This window comes from Notechis scutatus, chromosome Z (genome assembly GCF_049901735.1).
Source record: "Notechis scutatus isolate UNSWTSFEM ecotype Mainland chromosome Z, rNotScu1.2, whole genome shotgun sequence".
NCBI classification, from domain to species: domain Eukaryota; kingdom Metazoa; phylum Chordata; class Lepidosauria; order Squamata; family Elapidae; genus Notechis; species Notechis scutatus.
In genome coordinates, this window is record NC_142025.1 from 57,266,357 (window position 1) to 57,290,163 (window position 23,807).

A 23,807-nucleotide genomic window follows, 5' to 3' on the forward strand; every position below is an offset into this window, starting at 1 on the left:
ACCAACAAAACAGGGATTTTCCGGTTTGTCGGCTTCGCAAGCGGCAGGGATTTGCGAGCTGCGCGATCCCTGCCGCGCTAGCCGTTTTTGGGGCTCCGACCAGCGGGCTACGAGCTGCCCCTGCAGGGGCAGCTGAAGGTAGGGGATCCGGAGAAGGGTTTGGGGGTGTTGCAGACCCCTCCCGGCCGGCAGAACCCCCTTTTCCCAGGACGGTGCAGCGGCGGTCCGTAATGGCCGCCACAAAGAAGCTGGCAGCCGGGTAAGAATGCGCAGGAGGAAGTGGAGAAAGTGCTTGAGAGGAGAAAGTTTTCTTGGTTCCTAGGACTCTAAGACATATTTAACAAAATTCCTGAAAAGTATGACTTTCTGAATGATACCTTCGAGAAGAGGAAAAAAGCAGCAGTTTAATGGTGCTGAAAGGATAGCTTACCCTCTTTTTTTACGGAATAAAAAGTGAACATTAAGAAACCTATTTTTTTTAGGTGAAAACTGGCTCTAAGCGGTGAGTGGGAAAAGAGGGGACTTAAAAAAAAAATATTTGTATGCTAAGACTTTGTTGGAGGAGATGCCTTAAGGATTGAAAGACTAAAATATATTGTAATAAGACTTTAAGAAACAGATTTGGACTTTCCTTTTCTTTAATTGATACTACCCCAGGAGGAGAGAGTGGGAACTCTGTCTTGGTTTGGACTGACTGAGAACTTTGGGATTGTCTTATTTTTCCTTTGGAATATTCTGGCTGTTGTAAGAGAAAAGAAAAGAAAAGATTTATAATGGCTTCTTCCATCGAGGAACTGAGAAAAGACTATGAGCAAGCAAAACAAAATGGGAAAGCTGGTTTGAAAGAAGCCTTCCTTTTTTTAGAAATGGCGCTTATTAATTATCAACAAACATTGCAACAGATGAAGACAGCAGAAGAAGAACAAAGAAAGGAAGCCATCTTTAATAAATCTCAGAACTCGACCAAGAGGGAAGGAAGAGGAAAAAGAAGAGAAATAAAGGACTTAAGATTTAAAAAAACATTTAAGAAAGGGAAAAACAAAGTGCAAAATCAATATAAGGATGGTAAACAAAAGGGAAGAGGAATGCGACAGAGAAGGGAAGCCAGTAAGGCAGAGGCTAGAAGAAGGGGGGCTAGAAGGGGGGCTAGAAAGGTTTGTTGGGGGAGGAAAGAAAGGGAAAAGGTGGAGAAAAGTTACAAAGTTTTGAAATTAAATGAGAAAAAAGAAATTTTTTTTAGAGATAAAGGATAAGTATAATTTCTTCAAAGAGATTTTGCAAGGTACATAAGATGATATTGTAGTATTGTATCAGAAATAGAAAATTTAAATGGCTTGAGAGTTGATAAGAGATTAAAATGTTGGAATGTTAATAATGATTGGTTTGAAAATATGAGGGGAGATTTAGAATATTAAACTTTAATTAAAGAGTTTATTAAGATTATGGTATTGATGTTATTATAAAACCTTCATTATAGTATTTTGTTTTTAATATTTTAATATTTTAATCTATTGCTTAACTATGTATTTAATTGTTTTAGATGTATTATTCAGTTAGAATGTACCAAGCAAAATCGGATTGGATATTTTAAAGATTAATTTGATTAATTTAGTGGGGAGATAGAAAGGCATCATACTCTGATTAGTGATTTCAGGAGAAATTTCTTTCTTTTTAAAAGGAATGAGACAAAGGTATAATAGAGAATGGACAAAAGATATAAATATAATGACTCAAATTAAGATGATTAATTAAGATAGAATCAAGAAGAGTGAAATATGTGGAGAAGTTAATATAGAAGACTTAGAATGGTAAATAAAATAAGTAATGATATGTAAGATGAGCCTGAATATAATTGAAGTCCATGAAAAGAGAGATACCTGGGTCCAAGTTACTTTCCAAAAAGATCTTTTATATGTTTTGTGTGTGGTGTGATTATGTTGTTTTTTGGGGGGGGAAATTAATAAAACCTTGTAGAAATACAGAATGAGAATAATGGTAACTAAGTCAGAAAGAAGCAGATGAAATAATAATAATAAAATTGAATAAGAGTGAAGAGAAATAAAGGGAAATTGGATAAGAGGTTTTTGTATGTTTATATGGAAATGGTTTAAAATAGAATTATAGTTTACCTGACTTGTTAAATTTATAATGGAAAAAGGTTTAAACATGTAATGGAAAATGATGACTTGTGTGTTTTGAAAATTAATAAAACTTGTTTAAAAAAAAAAAAAAAAGACCAACAAAACACATACAGCTGGGAAGACACCAGGAACCCAGATAAGCCACTACAAAACAAGATAATAGACAATTTGTTTCCAATAAGTTGCTGTGCGCAAACTCCCTTTTTAAACACTGTGTTCCCAGCTGCAGCTAATGATGGGAATCAGGGCCCTTTCCTCCTCTGTAAACCACGCATGTTGCTCCCTTCTCCATTCCTCCCTGCGTGGTCTAGGATGAAGAGAGGTGGGCATGGATCATCCACTGAATTCCCTCTGCCATGCTCTACCTCTCTCCTGCTCTGCCCAGCCGGATTGTGCCCTTCCCCAATTTCTTCCACAGCCAATAGAACCACACTCCCAATCTGTCAGCTGCTCGGCATCCCCCTCGGAATTATATTCTGACAGGGGCATGACACATCACCCCCTCCAAATGATGCCTCCAAGCCTCAAATGCCGCCTTAATGGCCAGTAGCTCCTTCTCCCAGATGATATAATTGCGCTCGGAAGAATTGAGCTTCCTCAAATAATACGCGCAAGGGAAGAGGGTACCACCAGATGCGTGAGCCTGGAGGAGAACTGCACCAACCACCACATTGGACACATCTACGAACGGACAGTATGGATCGGCATGTTTCAGGATTGGCTCCTTCATGAAGTCCTGCTTCAAGGCCTGGAACGCCTGCTGCTCAGGAGCACTCCACCAGAACGGGATTTTTTTCTGGAGGAGCCAAGTGAGGGGCGTGGTCAGGGAAGCGAAGCTGGGGATGAAGGTCCGATAATAGTTGGCAAACCCGAGGAGTTGCTGGACATCCTTCACTCGCCGGGGAGGTTGCCAACTGAGCAGTGACTCGACCTTCCTCGGCTCCATCGAAATACCCTCAGGAGAGATGCAATGCCCCAGGAACTCAATGATGGACTGGAAGAACTGGCACTTCTCCAACTTGGCATACTAGCGGTTCTTCCGGAGCCATTGCAGAACCAGGCATAGGTGGTGCAGGTGACTTTCCCTCGAGTTGGAATAGATCAAAATGTCATCGAGGTAAACTACAACAAATTGATCTAAGAGGTCCCGGAAAATGTCATTCATAAAATGTTGGAAGACAGTCGGAACATTGGTCAACCCAAACAGCATGACCATGTATTCAAAATGACCGTACCTGGTACTGAATGCCATCTTCCACTCATCTCCGGGCTGGATCTGCACCAAATTATATGCCCTGCACAGGTCCAACTTGGTGAACATGGTAGCCTCCCGGAGCCAATCCATCATTTCCAGAATTAAAGGCAGAGGATACCGATTGTGCACCATGATGGCATTTAAGTAATCACAAAGCCTCAAGTTGCCAGTCTTCTTTTTTACAAACAGGACTGGGGCAGACAGTGGCGGCGACGAGAGCTGGATAAAACCCCGAGCAAGGTTCTTGTCCAAAAAGTCCCACAACGCGACCAACTCCAGATTCGACATTGAATACAAGTGGCCCATGGGAAGGGGCGCATCCAGCAACAAATAAATGGGACAATCATAAGGCTGCTGCGGGGGAAATTGGTCCGCCTCCTGCTCGATGAACACGTCCGCAAAGTCCACGAGTTCCAAAGGCACGGACTCCTCGGGTGGACTCAGCAACTGCCCTGCGCAGACTTGACGGGTGTGGTTCATGCATTGCAAGCTCGGGAATGTGATCATGTTCCGGCACCAGTAGATCTGGGGATTGTGAGTCCGGAGCCACGCCAAGCCCAAGACCATGGAGAAATGCAGGCTGGAAGTGATGTAGAACTGGATAGCCTCCTCATGCGAGCCGATGGTCAGGTGCAAGGGTTGGGTGGCGGCCTTGATAGGCCCAGACAAAAGTACCCGGCCATCCATGATCTCTACAAGCATTGGAGGATCTACTGGACACTGAGGGACTGCATACTGGGCTGCAAATGCTATATCCATGAAGTTCGTGGTGGTGCCAGAATCGACCAGGGCATGCGCCAGAATCCCCTGTGGACTACAGGCCAGAAAAACTTGTGCCGCCAGGATCAAATGCTGAGGGGGGTTCGGAATCCACGTCCATTGGGCATGACTCAAGGCTGGTGCGCGCCCGACCCAGGGTCTCCCCTAGATTGGGATCTGGTCATTTCCCGACAGGGTTTTCTGTATCCGGGGAACAGGCACAGGGACCGATAGGGTTTTCTGTGTCTGGGGAGCAGGCACCAGGGCTGACGCCCCTCGTTGCTACTTGGGGCATGAAGCAGCCAGGTGCCTAGGTTCCACACAATATAAACATAACCCCTCTGCACACCATCTATAGTACTCCGTCACCGACAGGCGGGGCCTAGGTCCATGGGCTCCTGAGCCAGGGTCTCACGCACAACAGGTGCCACAGGAATCTCCTGGGAAGTACGGCAACAGTTCCGTCTCTGCAGGTGTCTCTGCAGGTGGGCATCGATCCTCAGGCACAGATGAATCAGCGTGTTGAGGGTTGTTGGACAATTCACCTGAACCAGCTCGTCCTGCAACTCGTCCGACAACCCATCCTAGAACACGTCCATAAGTGCAGCCTCATTCCAGTCCAAATCTGGCTAAGCAGCCGGAACTCACTGACATATTCCTGCAGGGATTGCCGGCCCTGCTGCAGTTCCTTCAATTGATGGGCAGTAGTCTGTGTCTTGATGGGGTCCTCGTACATCAAACAGAGATGGTCACAAACCCCCCTGAAGTCATTCAACGAATGATTATCCTGCACCAATAAAGGTGTGGCTCAGCGAGCTGCAAAGCCGGAGAGCAAACTAATTATAAACCTCACTTTATCCCAGTCAGTGGGAAAGTGAACTGCTCTCAAGCTAATAAATAGCTGGCACTGTTTCAAAAACACTGGAAACATAGCCTGGTTGCCATCAAACTTATCAGGCATGGCAACCAGGCATTTCCTTCGAGGAGGAGGTGGAATAGCAAGAGCCTGGAGCTGGCCTAACTGATGAACTAACAAGATCAGCTGCTGTTGTAAGTGAGTGTTCTCTGCCCGAAGCTGTTCCATCTCGCAGTCAAGGTTTGTTTCATTTGGGCAGGAACCCAAGCCTTGCTCAAATTAAACGAACACAAACTGTGTATAAAAGCAAAACTTTTTTAATGCAGCACTGGGAATTCTGTGCATTCCTAGCCAAGAGTCATTTGAACCTAATTGTCTGAGATAGTCTAATTACTGATAAATATCAACCGATAAGTTTCAAAAATAAACTGGAGTTCACAGGGCTTCAACAAGGACTATGAGTCTAAAGAACTTCTTTGCTTCCTGCAAAGAACACATCCTCGAAGGCTGGTTTTTATCCCTTATGGAAGGGGCCATCACCTTCCAGCCATACTCCCGAGTCGCCCTTGCTGCTTCAGCTGCTCTTTTCTTCGAGGATCCCTGTGCGCATGTGCACTGGGCACAGGCTCCCCAGGGTCCTCTGCATCACTGCTGCCAGACTCCACAAGCTCCAAAGGCAGCACCCCACTCTCTGATAGTCCTGGTCCCCTCCCTGCATCACATGCAGGCTCCTCGTCTGAGTCCTCACTATCAGAGACATCTGCCGTCTGTACCTGCTGCCGGCGAACTATAACAGGAGTTTTGGCAGAAAATCCAGAAATGGATTGAGGAGATGCTAGGTCATAAAATAGAATTCAAACAAGAGTTTTTCCTACTTGGAAAAACAAAGAAATTCCCGATGAAAATGACGTAATATAAAAGATATGGTCATGTGCTGAGGTGGACAAATTAACTTGGGAAATGAAAGATAAGGATGAGATAGAATACTATAAAATATGGGATAAATTTTTTCAATGGTAGGAAAAAAGGAAGGATCTTAAATCAAAAGAGAATAGGGGTGGCAGAACGGATGACTAAAACTGGGAAATACCATAGAAATATATAGCTATATAAATGTGTACATGTATTTAAAGTATGTATCTTATGCCATAAAATGTGTGACAACCAGGATTGTTGGGATGATTACACCAGGTTTAATGTTTTTAATAATCTACTTAATAAAGTTTTGTAAAAAAAAAAAAGCATGGGGTCTAAATAAAGAACCAATAGCACTGATCAGATACTAACGGGTACAGACGAAAAACTGATAAAGAAAGCATATTATATCGTATGTATAAATTTTTTGCCAAAGTCCATATATTTTAGTATTATATTTATAAAAAGCACATTTTATATGTCATATCTATTGACATATAAAATGGAGAAGGAGCAAGTCAAAGAAACAATAGTTGTTTGGACAAATTGTTTTGGTTATAATATAGAATTAGCGAAGTGGCAAAAACTACGGAACAAGAACTATAAATTGATGATGGCTTCAGCATATAAGTAAATAAAACTTATATAAAATATTTTACAAGTGGCATTTACCACTAGCAAGATTGGCAAAAATGTTCAGTAATTTGTCTGCAAAATGTTGGAAATACAATCATAACCAACTTACTATCATATGTGGTGGACTTGCACCAAAGCAAAACAATATTGGGAGAAAATAGAGAGCTGGCTAGAAAAAATAACCAAACAGAAGATAAGACTGGAAAACAGAAGTATACCTGCTGGGCATAATTCCAGAGGGTTATGATAAAGGAATCGCATACTTAGTTTTACATATACTGACAGCAGCAAGGATTAATTATGCAAAATTCTGGAAAAATGAGAATACCTCATCAGATGACGAGGTAATCACGAAAATCCTAGAATGGGCTGAGATGGACAGATTAACTTTAAAAAGAAAAGAAAAAGAAGACTCAGAATATTATTTGATATGGAGTAGATTCTATGAGTGGTTAGAGACAAGGGGTAGAAGTTAGAGGAAGAAAAATGAATGTTTTTATTAAAAACAGATGGTATATAAATGTCAGCCTTCAAGATTTTCTCCCTTTGTTTTGCATCTTTCGGCTGTAATAAGTAATGGGGGGAGGAGGGAGGAATGGTTATGGGAAGTGAGCTGGAGGTGTTACAAACCAGAACTGTATAAACTGGGGGGGGGGGTACATTCTTGCTTAGGTTTCTATCCTATGCTATGCGCAGCTGCAACCCTTTATCAAACTATGTCAAGGTCAACGGACAGAAGCCTCATCACCACCTGGAGATGCCCACATGATGATATACACAACTTTTAATTGGATGAGCCAATTGAGCTATTGGGGGTGGGAATGTTGCCATTACTTTGTATATGTGATTTACGCGCCCATTTTCTCAGATTCAGAATTCTTTTGTTGCTACCACTTGATTTCCAGTAAAATATATATTTTCTCTGATTAAAGGAGTCTAAGTATTTCTTTCTTGGATTTTGAATGGAGCACCAGCTGACTTTATTCTGAATCTGAGAAAATGGAGCACCAGCTGACAATAACAGTGATGGTGAACATTTTTGTTGTGGTCTTCCGAAAGTGCACATGCCGACACCCACAATGCAATGCCCCCCATCCCCCCTGTGCATGTGTGTGCAACACCCACCGCTTCCTTACCTGCACTATGCATGCACGCACCTCCCAACTGAGGCCTTTTTCACCCTCCCGGAGGCTCGAGGTAAGCCTCTGAAGCCTTGGGAGGGCAAAAAATGGGCCTTCTGGAAATCCCGGAAGTGCCCATTTTCAGCCTCCAGAGGGCCTCTGGAGCCCAGGCAAAGCCGTTTTCGCCCTCCTAGGCACTCGAGGGAAGCTTCTGCAGCCTTTGGAGGTCAAAAAACGGTATTTCCAGAAGGCCCATTTTTCGGCCTCCTGAGGCTGCAGAGGCTTCCCCTGAGCCTCTGGGAGGCCTCAAACGGACCGAAAATCAGCTGGGAGGCACACACATGTGCAGTGGTTAGTTTGGCTGGGGCTCACGTGCCCACACAAATTCACTACAAACACTAAAAAATATGAATGAATTAAACATAAAGAAAAAATGTGTTTCTGTGTTATTATATTATTAGTACTATTATAAGTAAATGGGAAGATATTTTTATAGAATTAGCTATGGTTTTTGTTTCTTATAAACAGTATACTTGGACAAAATGCTGTATTCAAAAATGTTTATTGAAAAAAACTTTTTAAAAAAAGAATAAGAAAAGTCATAATCAAACCTAGGGCCAGAGTTCCTATTAAGTTATAAGTCCTCAAGGATATTAAGAAGTTACATAATTACTATGAAATAGGCAAATATTAGCAAATTATTCCAATTTCCTACATATTAAATTGTGGTGAAATGCACTCAATTACATTTGAGGCTGGCTGTGGTCATAATTTGAGGATTGGTTGTCCTCAAATTATGACCACAATTGAGCGCAACATTTCTGTTGTTAAGCAAGACAGTTGTTAAGTGAGTTTTGCCCTATTTTACAGTCTTTCTTGCTACAATTAAATGGATCATTGCAGCTAACTTAATAACATGGCTGTTAAGTGAATCTGTCTTTCCCATTGATTTTGCTTGTGAGGGTCATTAAAGGGTGATCACATAATATAGGAACACTGCAACCATCATAAATACATGCCAGTTGTCAAGCGTCCGAAGTTTGATCATGGGAGCATGGAGATACTTCAACTGTTAAGTATGAAAAGGAATCATAAATCGCTTTTCTCAGTGCTGCTGTAACTTTGAATAGTCATTGAACGAAAGGCTGCAAATTGAAGATGAAATAGCCACAGCTGCTTAAAAGCTCAACTTGGATGTTTGAAGGCATTCCTGAATTCTTCTGTTGATATTAAAGAAAGTATGGAACTAATGCTAGGCATTATCTAAAATTCTGCAAATCATTATAGTGTTCTAGTGATGATTTATAATATTAAATATGTAATTAAAGTATGATTTGAGACTTCCAGTTGTGGTGTAACGTTGATGCTGTGCAGGGGAACGGAGCTCTGTTCTGAATAGGCTTTGCGATCGGTATCCCCTAGGGGTGAAGCCGGATCCTTGAGGGGCCGGCAATAGAGAGGAGAAGATTCGGAGGTATCGGGGAGAGCTGCGACTTCCTGATGCTTTAAGAAGTCCCAAAAACCAGCGCGAAAGAGATCAGTCTCCATGATTTGATCTAGAGACGTGGCTGCCTGACCGATCATTGGTGGAAGCAAAGATTGGAAAGCAACGCGAGTAATGGTGCAGAGTAAGACAAAAGGAAAGTACCTATATAAAAAAGATCTGTTGCAGTGAAATAAGAGAGAGGCTCTGAACCGAGAGACAGAAGCAGGTGGCGGATTTGGCGGTAGGAGCTTTTATGGTGGACTGAGTGACTGAATAACAGCGCTAAGAGACTGATAGGAGATAGACGGGGAGAAAGGAGAGAAGGTGTTTTTTCCTGTATTTGTGGACAGTGGAATGGATAGGAGAGAAAAGCTTGATGGAGAATAACTTTTGATTGTTGGTGGTTACTGAGAAAGAGAGATCAGCCATGGAGAGGACTATGAAGGAAATGCAGCGGGAAAGTGAAAGCGACGAACCACAGTGACTGTGCATTTTAAAAGAAGACATCTTGAAAAGACAGAGAATTGCTGAGTAAAGAAAGTTGTAAGCTCTGTAAATATACGTAATATGTATGTATGTATGTGTGTATGTATGTATGTATGTATGTATACAATATATACAATATTCATATATGATACTGATTTAAGAATTAATATTGAAGATTGAAGATTGAATAACAGAATGCTAAATATATTTGAGTAAGTAGTAATACCCTGACATTCTAACACTTTTTTTGGTAAATTTCCCTGTGTAAATAATATAGATTATATTTATAACTGTGTGTGATGACCTGTAGTCTCTCAAAATAACCCAAAACCCAAAACATATATTAAAGTCCGGTAAAGCCTTCAACTTAACTTCACTGTTTTATTAGGCAGTTTAAAGTCACAAAAGTAAATAATGAGACAAACAGAAAACCAAAACAAACCACATTGATGAGAGTTCTGAAGCAAGCCGAGTGTCAGCCTTCAAGATCTTCTACTATTGCTTTGCATCTTTTGGCTGCCATAAGAAACGGGGGGAGGAGGGGGTAAAGTCTGGGAAGCGAGCTGGAGGTGTTACATTCTAGTGTTGTGTAAAATGAGGAGGGGGGAGTATAAATTCTTGCTTAGGTTTCTATTTCTCGCTTAGCTTTCTTTTCTCTGCGCAACTGCAAACTGTTGTCAAAATATACCAAGGTCAACGGACAGAGGCCTCATCATCACCTGAAGATATCCACATGATCATATTCACAACTTTTAATTGGAAGAATCATTTGAACTATTGGGGGTGGGAACATTTCCATCACTTTGTATATGTGATCTGCGCGCCTAATTTCCCAGATTCAGAATTCTATGGTTGCTACCACTTCGATTTCAGTAAAAGATATCTTTTCTCTAATTTAAAGAGTCTAAGTATTTCTTTCTTGAATCTTGAATGGAGGTCCACCTGACACCGAGATAACTAATTATAAACTCCAGGAAAATAACTGAGAAAAGTCCATGGGAAGAACGCCAGCAAAGATAAGCCTCTTTCAAGGTGAACACTAATTGACTTCAGCAATTCTAACTGCGCAGTTGGAAACTTATATACATAGCTCCCACCTGCAAGCCACGAGGAGGATCGTGGTAATCTCCTCTTGAGTAGACCTCGCTTTTCCCTGATCCTCTCCTCCCTGCGTGACCTAGGATGGATAGGGGATGGGCCTGGATCCTCCTGACTGCTCAGCCGGCCTCTGCCCTTCCCCAGCCTCCTCCACCACCTCTGGAGCCACACTCCCACTCCCTGTTGGCTGTTCCTCCTCTTCCTCAGAGTCAGACTCCACCAGGGGCATGACACCGTGGATAGAATTGAAGGTATATTTATAGCTGAGTAATTTATATAATACGCTTAGAACTCTAATTTTTTTAAAGATTTACTAACTAATGAATTAATAATATTTAGAGAAATAATTGATTATTGACCATTGGTTAATTAGTGACAATCAAAGATTAGAACCTGTATTTGGTATTGTGTTGCAACTATAAGGATAAAGTAGAAGGTTATTAATTAATCAATTGAGTATTTTCTACTAGTGAAGATTGAATATTGAATATACATAATATTTATGGAATAATATATGATATAATTTATTGTAATACTGTAATACTAGATCGGACATAAGAGACAATGAGGGGTAGTTCTAAACATGCCATTTGATGGTAGATTGGAAGAGTTTGTTAAGGACCCTGAAAATGACAATGACAACAACTATAAAAACTGGAAAGAAGGTAACAGCGAGTACATGTTCCCCCTCAGGGCAAAGGTAATATGTTGGGTGCAGAGAAATCAGGGTCTACTTTAACCCTGCAGAGTGTACAGACAACTCTAAATATGAAGCAAGAGATGATGGTAGGGACATAAGAACTCATAGCGAAAAACCATGAGTATTTGAAAAGCGAAATGAAGAATGATATAGGAGGAATGAAAACTGACATGCAGAAACTAGATTAAAAAATTGGAATAATGCAAGGTGGTAGCGAACAATGAACAGAAATTGACAACGATGGAAGTCAGAACTGAGCGTGTGGAAAAGAAGCTAGAAGTGTATTGTAGGATACAACAAAGGCTTGTATAAGAGGCTTAATTGCTTATGCAGCAAAAAGAAATAAGGAAAGAAAGAAACACCGATGGAATGGCAGGAGAAATTGAAAAACTTGTAAGCCAATATGCAGACAGACCCTCGCAGTGAGGAACTCAAAAGAGAAATGGACCAAGTGAAACATGAAATAAATTTAAACCTACAAGAGGAAGTGGCCAGAAAACTTAAACGTGTGAAATGCGAATAAACCAGGGAGATGGCTGTCACACAAGTTAAAGAAGGAACAGGAGAAAAGAATAATATCAGTGCTGCAAGATGAAAATGGGAGCCTATGTTCCCAGATAGATCAAAAGAAGTTGATTGTCCAAAAGTTTTTTACCAATCTGTATACTCAGGAAGAAATCTTAGATGAGGACATCATTACCTCAAAGAAAGGGACCTACCTATAGTATCAGATGCTGCATGGGATATGCTGAACAATAAAATAACTAAAAGAAATGAAAGATGCAATTGGAAAGCAAAAAACTAATAAAACGCAGGGGCCAGATGGAATACCAGTGGAGTTTTATAAAGCAGCGGTCACCAACTGGTGGGCTACAGCCCACTGGTGGGCCGTGAGAAAATTTTGGTGGGCCGCAGAGAAATCTCCCCCCCAGAGCACCCCCCCAAAGCAATTAATCCAGGCTGTGCAAAAACACAAGCCCACATGGCCCGCAGGAACCCTCCCTGCCCACTCACTCCTTACCTGGCAAACTTGCCTACTAAATTGCTATTTTTCCTTTTTCCGACCATCATCTGTTCTGCTGTGCCAGATTTAGATTAGCTAGGAAGCAGGAAATGGTTGGATTTCTTGCTTTCTAGCTAGTCTTTAGATCTTTGGCTCAGCACAGCCGAACTTCCCTTATGACTGAAGGTTTGCTTGCAAGCAAATTCAGTGCAGACTCACAGCAAGCAAATTTGAGAGACTGAGCTAGCCGATGGCAGATAGATAGATCACTAAATGATTCTGTGAGCAACTCAATCTGCCTGCTTTGCCTGATTTTGGGTAAAAGTTGCTCTTTTTTAAAATAAAAAAATCAATATTTACGAGGGCTATCCACAAAATAGATTACGTTTTCGTCTGTAGCAAGAAGGGGCGGAGATAGCGTGGCTATCTTTGGTCTGTGCGTCCGCCGTTCAGTCTGCATGTAGTCGTGCTAGTGGGAGGTTCGTATCATTGCCCATTATTTCACAGCAAACATTTGAAATGTGTGCTGCAATTGAAAATCCCTCGAGTTGTGAGGTGCGATCAGTGATAAGGTTTTTGTTGGCAAAAAACCATAAACTGATTGAAATTTTTCGGCAACTGTGTGAAGTGTACGGGGACAATATCATCACTGAAGGTGGAGTGCGCCAATGGTGCATTAAGTTTAAAAATGGCCGAACTACGGCACTCGAGAAGTCCTGAATGCTTTCAAGTGTGAGATTTTTCCTCATGCGCCCTACAGCCCCGATCTTGCACCAAGCGACTACCACTTGTTTCCGAGGATGAAGACCTGGCTTGGAACACAGCGCTTTGACACCTGAGATTTGAGCCAGTCAGTCACGCCCGCCTGCAGTTCCGCGTCATCGTCAAAGCAAATTGGGTGGTCCGCATAGAAATGTCATCCCCAAAGGAATTAATCCAGGTTGCGTAGGAACACAAGGCTGCGCCGCCTACATGGCCCGCGGGAACACAAGGCTTGTGTCGCTTGCATTGCAAACAACACGAGGTAGTGAGGGAAGGGGGAAAAGGGCGGAGGGGGGAACTTGCCCTACACGCGTGGCCTGGCCACCGGGCTGCTTCTTTCCACTTCTTTCTTCTTCTGCTTTTGGCTGCACACAACAAAAGCAGCAAAAGTCTTTCTTTCTCTCCCCCAAACTCCACCAGAAATGAGTCCTTGGGACCCTGCAAGGCATCCTGCTCCAAGAGGCTGCGTCAGCGCAACAAGTCTCACAAAGACTCATTTCTGGCGGAGTTTGGGAGAGAGAAAAAAAGACTTCTGCTGCTTTTCTTTCATGAAGCCAAAAGTCTCTCTTCCCCAGAGAACAGAGCTGGACACGGAATCCTGCGATCCCAAATAAAGAATGATCGATTGGTAGGAAAACGGAGTGGGGACTTTTCCTGCAGACTTTTTGGGGGATTTTCCCAGGGTCTCTGGTCTGCAGGATTTAAAATTATGAGTTTGGTGGTCCCTGAGGTCCAAAGGTTGGCAACCCCTGTCCTAGAATATTATGAGACTTATTCAAACAAACCAATGGCACTTATGTTTTTGGACGCTCAGAAAACGTTCGATAATTTAAATTGGCACTTTCTCATTGAACAACTGTCTAAGATGCAATTTGGTAGAAAATTTTTAGGACTCATCAAAACAATATATACAATACAAAATGCAAAACTGATACTGAATGGAGAAACCACAGATGGTCTAAAAATAAATAAAGGAGTAAGGCAGGGCTGCCCATTTGCCCCATTGCTATATATACTATTTGCAGAAGTACTGTTGATTCAGATAAGGCAGAATCAGGATATTAAAGGACTGACTATTAAGAAAGAGGAGTACAAACTTCAAACCTTCACCGATGATATGGTATTTATCATGGAGAATCCAAAAGAAACAAATTCTATACTAATAAGAGAAATAGAAGAATTTGGAAAGGTGGTGGGGCTCAAAATTAATAAAGAAAAGACTAAAATAATAACCAAAAACTGTACTAAATGGCAGAATGAAGAATTATCAAGTGAATTAGGAATGCAGATAGTGAAAAAAGTAAAATATCTTGGGATTTGGCTCACGGCAAAATGTTCTTCAATTAAACAAATTGATACTCCAAATTCAAAAAGATTTAGACTATTTGGCTAAAATACAACATTCACTGTTGGGGACCATAAAAACAAATGTTTTACCAAAATTATTACATTTGTTTCAAACGGTACCAGTCAAGCTCGGAGGGAAATTTTTCAAGGATTTAAACAAAAAATAGTGAAATATATTTGGCAGAAGAAAAAAGCCGGGATAAAATACAAGTTATTGCAAGATAGCAGAAGTAAGGGAGGTTTTGGCTCCCAGACTTTATTACCATTATATTACCAGGCAGCAGTAGCCACATGGCTCAAAGATTGCATTTATTTGATAGATAAAAGACTATTAACGATAGAGGGCCATGACCTGCAGTTTGGCTGGCACACATTTCTTTGGGAAGGGAAAAACAAGTGTCATACTTATTTCCAAAGACATCGGGTGAGAGACACTCTATTACATGTCTGGGAGAAGCTAAAAAAGAACCACCTTGTGAAAATATCTCTCTGGCTATCGACAATGGAAGTGTTGATAACGCTTTAGACTTAAATAAAATGATAAAATACAAAGAACTTTTAAATAAAAAAGGGTAATTAAAAACACAAAACCAACTAAAGACACAGGGAATTGAAATAGGTTGGTGGCCTTACCTCCAGATTCAAACACGATATAAAAAGGACAAAGAACAATTTGGCTTTTGTATAACACAACAAGAATTTGACAAACTATTACAAGGGTTTGAAAAAACAAATGATTAGTAAAATAAACAATTATTTACTGGAGTATAAAATGGAAGAGGAAACAGTCAAAGAGAATATGATAACCTGGGTTAAAATTTTTGGCTATAGTATTGATTTGGAACAATGGGAACTTATCTGGCAGGTAAATTATAAGTCAACATTGTCGGTCTCCTATAAGGAGAATTTGTATAAAATGTTTTACTGCTGGCATCTCCCCCCAGTGAGATAAGCCAGAATATTTCCTAATATGACAGCAAAATGTTGCATATGCACTCACAGCCAGGGAACGTATTTTCAGGTTCAGCCTGAAAAGGTTCAGCCAAGATGGCGCCGACAATGGTTGCCTCGCTGAAATGCTCTCTAATGGTTTCTTTATTCCTCATTATCATCTGCAATTCACTACGGATTTCATACTCATGAGACCATCTGCTAAGAATTAGGCAATTTTCCTTAAGGAGCAGCTTTCTGATTCCTCACCCCCACCTGTCTTTGCAAATGCCGAGGAGATTCTAACTAATTCCCAGTGCTTTGGATTACAACAAACAAAGGAGGAAAGCGACAATGCCGAAAAAAGAGACGAGGTAAACGAGCGGGAATTTTAAACAGACTAAGGAATGGGGGGGGACTCCTCTCCCTTCAAGCTTTCTGACTAATTTACGCTCGCTTGCTAACAAGATGGATGAAATTCATCTCTTAAATAGATGGAATCCTGATTTCTATAATTCTTCAGTTCTTTGTATTACTGAAACCTGGCTTAATCCACAAATTCATGAGGACAACACCATATACATCCCAGGATTTCAGACATTTAGATCAGACAGAATTCAAGAGACATCAGGTAAAACAAAGGGTTGAGGATTATGTTTATATATCAACAACAACTGGTCTCAAGATATAACTATAATATATAAGTTCTGTGATGAAAACTTAAGAGTCTTTAGGAACTTCCGGTTTGTCGGCTTCGCAAGCGGCAGGGATTCGCGATACTGCGCGATCCCTGCTGCGCTAGCCGTTTTTGGTGCTCCGATCCGGACGGGTTTGGAGCTAAGGCTGCCCTGCAGGGGTGGCTGAAGATAGAGGGGATCCGGAGAGGGGTTTGGGGGTGTTGCAGACCCCCTTCCCGGCCGGCAGAACCCCCTTTTCCCAAGACGGTGCAGCGGCGGTCTGCAATGGCCGCCACAAAGAAGCTGGCACCTGGGTAAGAATGCGCAGGAGGAAGAGGAGAAAGCCTTTGAAAAGAGAAAGTTTTTCTTGGTTCCCAGGACTCTAAGACATATTTAACATAATTCCTGGAAATTATGGCTTTTTGAATGATACCTTCCAGAAGAGAAAATAAGCAGCAATTTGGAGGTGCTGAAAGGAAAGTTTACTCTCCTTCCCTACGGAATTAACAAGTGGATACTAAGAAACCTGTCTTTTTCAGGTAAAAACTGGCTTTATGTGATAAGTGGGAAGGGAGAGGACTAAAAATATATTTATATGTTAAGATTTTGTTGGAGGAGATGCCTTAAGGATTTGAAGACTGAAATATATTGCAATAAGGCTTTAAGATACAGATTTGGACTTTCTTTTTTTGATTGATACTACCCCAGGAAGAGAAAGTGAGAACTTTGCCTTGGCTTGGATTGATTGATGACTTTGGGATTGTTCTTTTTTTTTTTTTTTTTAAATATCTTGGTTGTTGCAAGAAGAAAGAAGGGAAAAAGAAAAGAAAACAAAAGATTTATAATGGCTTTTTCTGCTGAGGAACTGAGAAAAGAATATGAGCAAACAAACAAAAATGGCAAAGATGGTGTGAAAGAAGCCTTCCTTTTTTTAGAAATGGCGCTTGCTAACTATCAACAAACATTACAACAGATGGAGGCAGCAGAAGAAGAAGGAGAAGAAGAAGCCATCTTTAATGAATTTCAAAATTTAACTAAGAAAGAAGGAAGAAAGAAAGGAAGGAAAATGAAGGACTTAAGATTTAAAAAAAACACTCAAGAAAGGGAAAAATAAGGTGCAAAATCAATATAATGATAGTAAACAAAAGGAAAAAGGAACACAACAGAGAAGGGAAGCCAGTAAGGCAGAGGCTAGAAGAAGGGGGGGTGGAAAGGTCTGGTGGGGGAAGAAAGGAAGGGAAAAGGTGGAGAAAAGCCACAAAGTTTTGAAATTAGATGGGAAAAAAGGAATCTTTTTTAGGGACAAAGGGTAAAGTATAATTTCTTTTAAAAAGATTTTGCAAGGTACATAAGATGGTATTGTAGCATTGTATTAGAAATAGAAAATTAGAATGGTTTAAGAGTTAATTTAAGAGATTAAAATGTTGAAATGTTTAGTAATGATTGATTTTAAAATTTAATAAAATATTAAAGGGAATGTTTAGAATATTGAGTTTTAATTAAAGAGTTTAATATGACTATGGTATTGATGTTATTATAAAATTTTTATTGTAGCATTTGTCTTTGGAAAAGGCAATGGGAATGTTATAAGATTCAATATTTAGATCTACTATTTAACTATGTATTTAATCATTTTGGATTTATTTTTTTATTTTTATTTTAAAAAGAAATTAGTAGATAGAATGTACCAAGCAGAATCAGATTGGGTATTAGGTGTTATTTTAAATGTTATTTTAATTAATTTAGGGGGAAGATAGAAAGGCATCATACTCTGATTAGTGATTTCAGGAGAAATTCTTTTTTTTTTAATAAGGAACGAGACAAAGGGATAATAAAGAATGGACAAAAGATACAAATATAATGACTCAAATTAAGATGGATTAATTAAGATAGAATTAAGAAGAGTGAAATGTGTGGAGAAGCTAATATAGAAAACATAGAATGGTAAATAAAATAGGTAATGACATGTAAGATGAGCATGAATATAATTGAAGTCCATGAAGAGAGAGATACCTGGGGCCAAGTTACTTTCCTAAAAGATTTTTTTTATGTTTGTGTGTTGTGTGTTTATGTTTCTGGGAGAATTAATAAAACCTTGCAGAAATATAGAATGAGAATAATGGTAACCAAGTCAGAAAGAAATAGATGAAATAATAATAGTGAAATTGAATAAGAGTAAAGAGAAGTAAAGAGAAACTGGATAAGAGGTATTTGTATGCTCATATGGAAATGGTTTAAAATAGAATTATATTGTATAAAATAAGGTTTTATTTGACTTGTAAAATTTATAATGGAAAAAGGTTTAAGTATGTAATGGTTAATGATGATTTGTTTGTCTTTAAAAATTAATAAAACTTGTTTTAAAAAGAAAAAAGAAAACTTAAGAGTCTTTACACATCAACTGCAAGCCATTTTACTCTCCACGTGACTTCTCCTTATTTCTCCTAATAGCTATTATGTTCCTCTACAAGCCTGGGTAAACAAGGCATTACGAACTCTTGCTGATCAAATTATGAAGGCTGAAGCCAAACACCCAGGTTCCCTTCCCATCATTTTAGGAGATTTCAATCAAGCAAATTTAATGAAAGAGCTCCCAAAATATTTCCAGCATGTAAATTGTCCCACCAGAGGCAAAAAAAACTTTAGACCACTGCTACACAACAATAAAAGATGCTTATAGGTCTTTACCACAAGCAGCTGTGGAACACTCTGACCACTGCATGATTCACCTTGTACCTGCCTACAGACAAAGACTTAAAACCATGAAACCAACAATTAAATCGGTGAAGACTTGGTCAGATGAGGCAAAGCTGAAACTCCAGGCCTGCCTTGATTGCACTGATTGGAATGTTTTTGAAGATGCCTCTGCAGACCTAGATGAGCTCACAGATACTGTAACATCATATGTTAGCTTCTGCAAAGACTTATGTGTACCAACAAGGAACCTGCAAATAAATAGTAACAATAAACCTTGGTTCACAGCTAAAGCAGCTACGTCGTTCCAAAAAGGAAGCCTACAGAAAAGGTGACAGAATGCTATACAACCAGGCCAGAAACATATTAACAAGAGAGATCAGAACAGCAAAAATAAACTACTCTGAAAAGTTAAGGAATCAGTTCTCAACAAATGAACCAGCAAACGTGGAAAACTCTTAAAAACATCACTAGCTTCAGCAAACCTTCTTCCCAGGCAGAAGGAAATCAACAACTAGCAGATGACCTGAATGTGTTTTACTGCAGGTTTGAAAAGAAACTACAGCCACCTATCTCCACAACTGATATCTCAAACACACCAACAACAGCCAAACCTCCTACAACTGGCCCCAATCCATTGGGTTCACAACCTCTGGTGATCACAGAAAAAGAAGTGCAAGATCTATTTCACAGACAAAAGCCAGGAAAAGCACCAGGGCCAGACAAGATAACTCCTTCTTGCTTAAAAGTCTGTGCTGACCAATTGGCCCCCATGTTCACCTGAATCTTTAATAAAACACTAGAGATGTGCTATGTTCCTTCTTGCTTCAAATGCTCTACCATCATCCCAGTCCCAAAGAAGCCCTCCATCAAGGAATTGAATGACTACAGACCAGTTGCTCTAACATCTGTAGTTATGAAAATCTTTGAAAAGCTTGTGCTGACCCACCTGAAAACCATCACGGATCTGCTGTTAGATCCCATGCAGTTTGCATACAAGCAAATAGATTGACAGATGATGCTGTTAATATAGCTCTGTATTACAACCTACAACACCTACACAAGGGTCCTCTTTCTAGACTTCAGTTCAGCATTTAATACTATCATTCCAGACACTCTTCTAAGTAAATTAAACCAACTAGCGATACCTGAACACACTTGTAAGTGGATCATAAGCTTCCCAACAGACAGGAAGCAGCAGGGGAAGCTAAACAGAATCAATCTGATACCTGTACAATCAGCACAGGAGGGCCCCAAGGCTGTGTGCTTTCTCCACTTCTCTTCTCCCTATATACCAATGACTGCATCTCAAATGATCCATCTGTTAAAATACTGAAGTTTGCTGATGACACAACAGTGATTGGTCTCATTCGAGACAATGACGAATCTGCATACAGACAAGAGGTTGTACAACTTGCCTCATGGTATAACCGGAAAAATCTGGAACTGAGCACACTCAAAACCAGAGAAATAGTGGTAGACTTTAGAAGAAACCCTCCCATACACCTCTTACAATACTAGACAACACAATATCAATAGTAGACCCTCAAATTTCTAGGTTCTACTATATCACATGACCTGAAATGGACATCTAACATCAAAAACGTCATCAAAAAAGCACAACAAAAATGTTCTTTCTGAGCCAACTCAGAAAGCTCAAACTGCCCAAGGAGCTGCTGATACAGTTCTACAGAGGAATTATTGAGTCTATCATCTGCACCTCTATAACTGTCTGGTTTGGTTCTGCAACCCAACAGGATAGACACAGACTTCAGAAAAAACAATTACTACCAACCTGCCTTCAATCGAGGACCTGTATACTGCACGAGTCAAAAAGAGGGCTGTGAAAATATTTACAGACCCCTCACATCCTGGACATAAACTGTTTCAACTCCTTCCCTCAAAACGACACGATAGAGCACTGCACACCAGAACAATTAGACACAAGAACAATTTTTCCCCGAAAGCCATCACTCTGCTAAACAAATATTCCCTTAACATTGTTCAACTATTACAAAGTCTGCACTACTATTACTATTAACCTTCTCATCACTCCTTATCACCCATTCCCTCCCACTTGTGATTGTAGGACTGTAACTTTGTCGCTTCTATCCTTACAATTTATATTGACTGTTTCCTAGTATGATTTGATTGCTGATTGTACCCTATGACTATCGTTAAGTGTTGTACGTTATGATTCTTGATTCTTAACGAATGTATCTTTTCTTTTACGTATACTGAGAGTATTTACACCAAGACAAATTCCTTGTGTGTCCAATCATACTTGGCCAATAAAGTATAAAGTATTCTATTCACATGTGGTGGACCTGCTCTCAAGCACAGAGATATTGGCTCAAAATTAAATCTTGGTTAGAGGACCTAACGAAACAAAAGATCAAATTCAAACCAGAAACTTTTCTGTTAGGCATGTTAGAACTTAACTTAAATAAAAATCATCATCTAATACTTCATATTATAACTCCTTCGCCCAAAACTGGAAGCAGGCTACAACCCCCTCAGAAATTGCAGTAATTAATAAGTTATCTGAATGTGCCGAAATGGTCAGATTGATGATGTTACTAAAAAATAAGGAAGAAGAAGATATTACAAGATATGGGTTGTTTGGTTCAAATGGCTAAAGAAAAGACGCAAAGACGTCAAATGATAATGAATGAGAATCACAAAGTAATATTGTAAATATAGATATATATGTATAAAAATGCTTAGAACAAGGGAAAACTTAATATAGTTACAGATAACAAAGTTATGGATGTTATTAACCAATGTAAACACTGTTACAATATCAATGTGGAAATTTGTTTTTAATTGTTGAAACGTTGAATAAATAAATTTCTAAAAGAAATGTGATTTGAGACAATGGTTGATGAACATCTGTGTAAATTAAACAAAAAAGCTATGACTAAAAAACTATGATCTATATTTTTTCAACAAGGAAATTATATTGAATTAAAGATTTTGTCAGAATAGATTCAATTAAAATTAATCCTTAATTTCATTAAGAAATCCAATATTTCAAGTAGGAATTGCAAAATTGAAATGTTTCACTATAGACTTCCGGCTGTGCTTCCGGTGGCGTCAGAGGCGAGGACTGCGAGCTCCACAGCCCCATTCCTCTCCCCATCGGAGGGCTCCAAAAGGAGCCATAGCCACCCTGTAAGGATGGTGAAGTAAAGGAGGGCATCTTGCAGGGTGAGGAGAGCCACATATCTCCTCCCTGACTTGGAAAATCCCCCTCATCCAAAGATGAGGAGCAGTGGCAGTCAACATAAAATAGGAAACAGGAAAATAGAAAAAATCTGTGATACGAGAGTCTAAAATGATAATTGTTTAAGCTGCAAAAATAAGCATTTCTGAGATCTATGTTGAAAAGTAAGTTGAGAGCACCATCTATTGATGAAAGGAAAAGTAACTTCTAGACTCCTGAAAATTTACAAGGAAGGAATATTTGATATCCGGTGGAGAGCTGTGACCTTTAACTGTCTATTGTCTTGCACTTACCAGGTGGAAATAAGAAAGACACTTTATAAAAGAAACTCTGGGAAACTAGAATAAAAGACCAAAATTACAGAGCAGATTCCAAGAATTTGGAAAATAGCTTGGACTATTAGAATATGGAATAAATGTTGGAATTGGCCTGTCTAAATAAATGACTTTACTTTGAAATAATTGGCTTCTGACTAAAATATCTGCTGGAAAAAAAGCAGCATGGAAATCTGAGAGGAAAGTGCCATCTATTAATGACTGGAAACCTATAATTTTGAACGCTTCTTGAAATAGATTGAGACTTTTATTGTTTAATGTACTTATATCGCTATCATGATTGGAGTTGAAGGAACAACTCTGGAAATGAGAGGACTTTTCAATGAAATGACTTTGTTGTTCCAAAGTATTAAAATATCAATGGATAGTATAGAGAAAATGGAAAACATCCTGCAAAGAACAATGAATAAAACCAAACTGCTCATGAACTGGTGGAAAGAACAGAAAGATTGGATGAAACGGATTACTTTTGCCAGCAAACTATGAACAGGGAAAAAACATGGATCAGAAAAACTAGCAAATGAAGCAAAAGCTCAATGAAGAGGAAGACCAGGCAAATGGCAAGCAAAAGGAATGGAAAGAACAGATGAAATGGCGACATCAATAAGTAAATCAAGGACTGGAGCAAAAAATGGGACTGACAAACCAGCCAATAAAGGAAGAAAGATCGAAGAAAATAAAGCAGATAAATCAACAATTGAATAGACAGGAATATATCTTTGATAAGGAGACTGAGACATGAGCAGATATTTGGGAGAATTGCCAGCATAGGTTTGTACTGGGAGAAATGCTTACATTGAACAAGAAAGATAGAGATAAAGATAGAGATAAAGATGAGGAGTGTGGGAAGCAAGTAAAAAATGGATAAAAGTTGAAGCACTAATGAGGAAAAGAGATGATGGCTAGAAAGAATTGCCTTTTAAACATTAAAGTAGCTTGTTGTAAGCTGGTAGAGGCAGAAATAAAATTAGATAGGGGAAATATTAGAACGCATATTTTTATAGAATAAACAAAAATAATAGACAGAAAGATTAGAGGTTTACAGGTGGTAAGCATTTTGTTGTTGTTTCAATAATATTATGAGAATCATCTAAGTTTGATAAATGTGATAAAGATTACCAATACTGTTATTATAATTTGGATTAATGTAAATGATATCCAGGATATATATTTAAAATAAAATATATATAATTTAAAAAGTGAAATGTTTCACTATAGCACTTCAAAGGCAGTGAGTCAGTGAGATCAGGAGCATTCACGAACTTCCTAGGTATAAACAAACAAGTTGACTGGAAGTTAGAAAAGATTGGGATTCATCACATAATCACATCAATATATTCATTTCTGGAACTATGCATATAATAAAATATTCATTCAAGT

General features: G+C 39.5%; 1 protein-coding gene across 4 annotated transcripts in view; it reads right to left on the minus strand.

The window, feature by feature from the left end:
- The window catches only part of TOPBP1 (DNA topoisomerase II binding protein 1), a 141,168-nt gene that overhangs the window by 88,337 nt on the left and 29,024 nt on the right, over positions 1 to 23,807 (minus strand). The gene's annotated exons all lie outside the window — the stretch shown is intronic.